Raw genomic sequence first — 5,939 nt, forward strand, 5'->3', positions numbered from 1 at the left:
TTCCGTACGTTCACTTTAATTGCTCTTTGAAGGGTCTGAAGTATTTCTGTTGTCTTCCAGTCGATTCCATTCCACCCTCCGGTGCTGCAGCTCGTTATTGAACTCGCTGAACTTTCAAATAGCGTGTGACTTGAAATAATAAGTGAATCCGAGATCGTTGCCACGGTTTCATTCTCCTTGGTGGAAATTTCACGGGGTTTCGAAGAAGCTGTTCCTCCCCGTGCGAAAACACCTCAACGACGAGCGTTTGAATTTCCTGTCGACGCTTTTGCCCGAGCTCGCCCGAGTTCCTTCGGATCTTTATGTACACCGAGACGATCGTGGAAGCGGAAACCTACGAATCTGGGGCTTGACTCGGCGAGGGAAACATCGACCGCGAATCCGGTAGTTTTTAGGAGTCACGTTTCGAATTCGACGCTTATTGTAAACTGGCCGTTTACCGCGGCCCCTCATTTTTACGTCACTATAGGTCAGCGGAAAGATCGGCATTTAGACCGGAAATATCCCTGTCGTATAATATTCGATACCTATGTGCATCCAGAAGAAAAGGTTTTTCCGCTATACGAACGCGCTGATTTTCTCTCGCGTATATTTCTTGGCAGCCGGTAGCGTTGCGCTGTATTCATTCCATGCACACTTATTTCAGGATGAAAATAAAATACTTCCTAATCGGCTGGCCTTCGGCAAGTTTCCCACACTCAAATTTTTCATCCGTATCTTATTTCCGATATCCAAAATATAACGGCATGCGTGGCTTTATGTATCCAAATACGCATGTTAAAAAAACGTGACTTTGCGTCTCTTATCGAAATAGTTCGTTCGTTATAGGCGGTTGAACAACGATGATACGGTTTCTTTCATGCAAATCGCCGCTTTGTTTGCTCGTATAATACATGGTTATTTGAATTTTTTGTTATACACATTGATTGCTTGATATTTATAATGTCCTACCCTTTGTATATTAATTTTCGATCGCAAGCTTATTCGCAAATTTGCAATTAATTGAATCTTTGATGAAAACTTTTACATCAAAGAAATTATTTTGTATAACTCATATAACTAAAAGTTTTAAATTTAACGAATAATTCCATGTACAGTGTTAAGATGCTTTTGAAGACGCGGAGTATTGTCAAAACCGATTACTTTATCCGTGAAGAGTGAGAACAATTGAAAGAACAGATAGAACAAATGGTTAAAATAACAGGAAGAAACGTTGAACAGTAAATAGAGAGGAGAATTCAGATAGAACGGAGAAAAGAAATCTCTCCCGAAAAAGAGGGAATAAAAGAAAAATATGAGGATTGACGGCGATATTAGAGATGATTCATATACGCGCAGGGTTCGTACGTGTGAGCTTATACGTATACATCGATATAGAGCCTGCAGCGAGGTCGAACGGAAGTTGGAGCGCGAAAATAGAATCGAAGAGCTTGAAGCGGGGGAAGTAATAGATCCGAAGAATACCTTGAAGGCTGGAAGAGGAAGTGCAAGAGCTGGAATAGCTGGGGCTGCCGGATCGCGCCGAGCTATGATTATTACACTTGCGGATAGTGTACGGCCTTTGCTTTCCGCAGATCAATCTTCTGATATTAGCTATGCCTGCCCTATACTCGAGGCCGCGTTACCGTAAACCAATATCTCTAAGGAATGGATAATGCAACATACATATATTTCCACCGCTTCTATACCTACCGAACGTATATACATAACGGCGCCTTTGTCGTGTTTTGCGCGAAGATAATTATTCAGGGGTTAATTGCCTTGGTAAATTATTCCTGGATGGACGATTCATCAAATTAAGTTTCATTACAGACGGATGATCGTCGTGGCACCATCCGGCCTAGCTAGATCACGAACCGACTCCTGGGTCGAATAGAGATTGTATTTTCGCTGAAATCGGGGTCGGAAGGATACAAGAGAATTTAGGCCGTCGATCAAACACTCGTAACGCGTACAGACACGAGTTCGGATACTCGTTGCCATATTTCCTCAACCGAATAGGTATACCTACGTCGACGAAGCGCGTTCGACACAAATTCTTGCAACGCAGATATCCGTGATTGGAAATTCTGTAACCGCCGCCTAATTTGGCGCGAGTGAACCTATCGAAATGACTTTGTTTGACCCAAGATGCAAGAAGTCAACCTTTTCAAGTCCAGAATTATTCAGTCGTAAAACATCTCCTCAAAGCTTTCAGAAGTAACTTGAAGGGCGTTTTCGTATCACTCAGATTCAATTTCCTCTTCAGGGACGCGTACGACGCGATAGAATTTTTCTGCAGTTTAAAGATTTGTAATAAGCGGCCACAATCACGTGCGAAACTTTTGGTCTGGTTGTCGATGCTGGACAACGATCCGTTCATATTAGGTCGACTGATGCTAGCCCGATTTCCCTCACCAGAATCGAACTGCAGTCGTTACTGAAATTTCTGAAACGTCTATAAATCGATTCGACCTGAAGTATATCGGGTAATAAAGTGCATGACTTTGAGGAAAATGAAAAAGTACGACTAATGATTCGAACTTTGAAGCGGGATGATAAAAAAATTAATCGAACGGGACGGAAATATAATCTTGTATACTACTAACTGATGCAACCGACTACACGTGAAGGTATCATTTCCCAGTTCTGACGATTGCAACTTAAGTCTTGTCTGTCTACTCATTAATTCATAACTAACTCGCCGTCGTGACTACGATGAGAAATAATAATATTGCGCTTGAAGTTCCACATCTGTTGGAGAAAATTCCGCTCTTGTACTTTTTATTGATCATAAAAATTCTATCTCATGTAGAAACCGTTGAACTCTGAAAATTTTCAAAGAATTTTCTCCATTCCCAAAATCACCTGGATAAGTTTAAGCTGGATAAATCAAATCAAGCCTCCCCAATGACTCGCGTAGCGTTATTTCAGCGTGGATCAAAAGTTTGCGAGATATAAATATGCACAGTATTATAAATATGGAATTAAGTTAAAGCGCAATTGGTTTTCCAGTGTCGGTGTTTCTAGAAATGGATTCCCTCTCGCTGATCGAGCGTTTTATTGCGTTAAACCGTTTCGTCCTGAATTTAGAATTTTGCTTTTATTATCGGAATAAATTACGGCGTAATCCGCGGTCCATATGTGCTTCGCTGAAACGTTTCTCGTATTGTTTCACGTAGCGCGAGCTGTTTCAAGTGGAGCTATTCAAATACGAGTATATTTTACCGCGAAGAGATTTGCGATAGTAGAGCAAGACACACGCTGCGTGTTTCGGCTCGCTAATCTCCGTTGCACCATTGAACACGCATTTTTCTTATTATTCGTATCGGCCAGAGGTCGAGTAGAACCACACTATTATTGTCACATTCAAACTGAATAACCGACTCCTTCAATCTTACACACAGCGACTTAAACTTATCTACATTCAGCTGATAAAAAAATCGCGAAATTTGCGTGCCCCAGAACAGTTTGTATAATCAAGACTAATTTGTTGTCACGCACTTCATCGATTATTCACAATGTAGATTTTGCCGATACGCATCGTCATCTCCGCGATTATTTAGTTGCAAGCCGCTAAACTACTCGAAATCCTTCGATCCGCGATAAACTGTGAGTTTCTTTTTGAACGACTACCGTCAGACTCCGATATAGCTAACCACAATACCTTAAAAAAATATTGTGCAAAAAGTGCATTATTGTTACAGCCGAATCTAGTTTGCGGCTCTTCTGTAAGGAGCACCATTATTTTTTATCACCTCCACATCGCCGTGCTCATTTGGCTTTATTCCCGATTCCACCGAAGTTCGGGTGACTCAGGGCTGACCAGAACGAGAATTACTACTGCGCTCGCATCGCACGTACATTTCTACTTTAGGACGGTTAAAATGTATCTTACAGGTCTCAAGGTGCTTTGAGTGATCGAAAACTAAGCACGGCTATAAGATGAGATAAGGATATATGGCGTTCCTCAACCACTGCTTGACAGTGTACCGAAGGTCGGATCGATCGTTTTTAAAATTTATATCATTATACGTTCAGAGACATCCCGTCCGATAACTCGAAAACGGTGGTAAGATGATTAGTACGGGTTGAACGTGACAGCAGATTTTATTGTAATTAGCGTGCTGCCGTCTGTCGACTCGAGTCTTGAGTATTAGCAGCGCCCCCCTGCTTGTCAGTAATTACAATATCGACTGGCTCGAGAATAGCCAGATATTATGACATCGCGATCAGTATCTCGTTACAACGAGCACCAAGGTATTCAAATTTATCCAGACGAGGATGAGGTGTGTTGAAAGGAACAGCAAAAAAAAGAAAAAAAAAAAAAAAGAAAAAATGGGAACTCCAGTTATTAAATTGGATTACATATGTCCAGTAGCAATTGTCATTTGGAGATCTTTCACGGCGTTCTAAGCTGAGAAAATATCGATGTGCATGAATGCGAGTTGAATATAATTCCCGGAATCTCACTAGTCACTATTTCAATTTGCCAATTAGATGGCCAGTGAGGTGTGGTGTCACGAAGGTGGTGTCTATGAGATACGTATACGTGTTTAATAATAGACAAAAATCAAAGTGCATCGTGCAGGCGAAAGGCGTTCCCCGAAACGGAATCGCTGCTAAAGGCTGACTGCACAGTGGAGTTTACTACTAGCAGATGTTAACCGTTGTAGAAAACTCTGAAAAAGAAACCAGTTTCGGATGGTGGGTAAAAGAGATTTTGGAGTAGGTAAGTTAAAGGACGGGAAATCATAATAATCATAACAATTACATGAATGTACATGTTTGAAATAATTTTTTAATCATAATTCAGTAAATACAAAAATGATGCGGAATTTCGAACATTCCGTTGCACAAGATTTCGGGAGCCAGTGCGAAGAAACGTGCAAAAAATGATTTTTTGATCCATCTTATACTCCAGCGTGATGTAGGTAGCTTATAGCTTTAAACGAGGCGTCGTATAGCTCGAAGTTGATCATTGCCCGATGAACGTTGTCTGCGATGCGATGGTATTGTCCAGGTGCAATGTCCATACGTAGTCTAGACCCACGAAGTATACGCCGTTACCCATTGATTTCCCCGAGTCAATTACTTAGTGTAGGGGCCTAGTAGACGACTACTTTATACGGGCGATGATAAACCTTCACCTCTCAATATAGTCTTGGTTTATGGTTTTTTTTTCCTGTGCAGACCAGATGGTACTATACAACGGCATCAAGATCGCTCTTTGAAACAGTCACGATCGATGTTCATCGTATCGCTGGATTGAATTCTTGTGTGTTTGTTCCAGGTTTTATATTTCTCATTGACAAGGATCTCAACGACTTCATTAAACTTCTGTGATTGAAGCCTCAATGAATTTCAAACGTAGGGTAGATGTGTCACTTTTGGTAATCTTAGAAGGATGTGACTATCGTTTTATGCAGTTGTCGCCACATTTATTAAGTCTTATCTGAGGTTAGGGCGAAACAAATAGTACAGAGGTGCTTTTGATGTACGCGAGTACTGATTTTAAAATAACCAAGTGTTACAAGTATAAAAATTATTCCTGTCCACAACTTGCTCAACATCGTATTTTAGTCATGAATTTTGTAATTGTAGAGACTTACAGTAAAATTAGGAATAATACATGAGAATCTTAGAAAAACCCTGACTACAAATGGCGCCTCGGCCGTATTCGGAGAGAAGCCAAATTGCGCGAAGCTGCATTTTGAAGAACAAAAATAAGAATAATACAGGAATTAATCCGCGACGGTTTTCCCGGCTGGGTAAATACGAATTGCGAGTAGGCTAAGTTGGAGGAAAGTTTAAAGTAGCTTCGGGGATACGCCTCCGTGTTCGGGGAGTTTAAAAAGCCAGGATCTTGTGTGCAGTCCACGACGTCGAGGAAGAGCGGCACCCCGTCTCGACGTCGACCGGGTGGCGAAACGGGGAGAAGCGAGCATGGAATAAGGGTG

The sequence above is a fragment of the Neodiprion virginianus genome, chromosome 1, assembly GCF_021901495.1.
Source record: "Neodiprion virginianus isolate iyNeoVirg1 chromosome 1, iyNeoVirg1.1, whole genome shotgun sequence".
In the NCBI taxonomy this organism is placed as follows: Eukaryota; Metazoa; Arthropoda; class Insecta; order Hymenoptera; family Diprionidae; genus Neodiprion; species Neodiprion virginianus.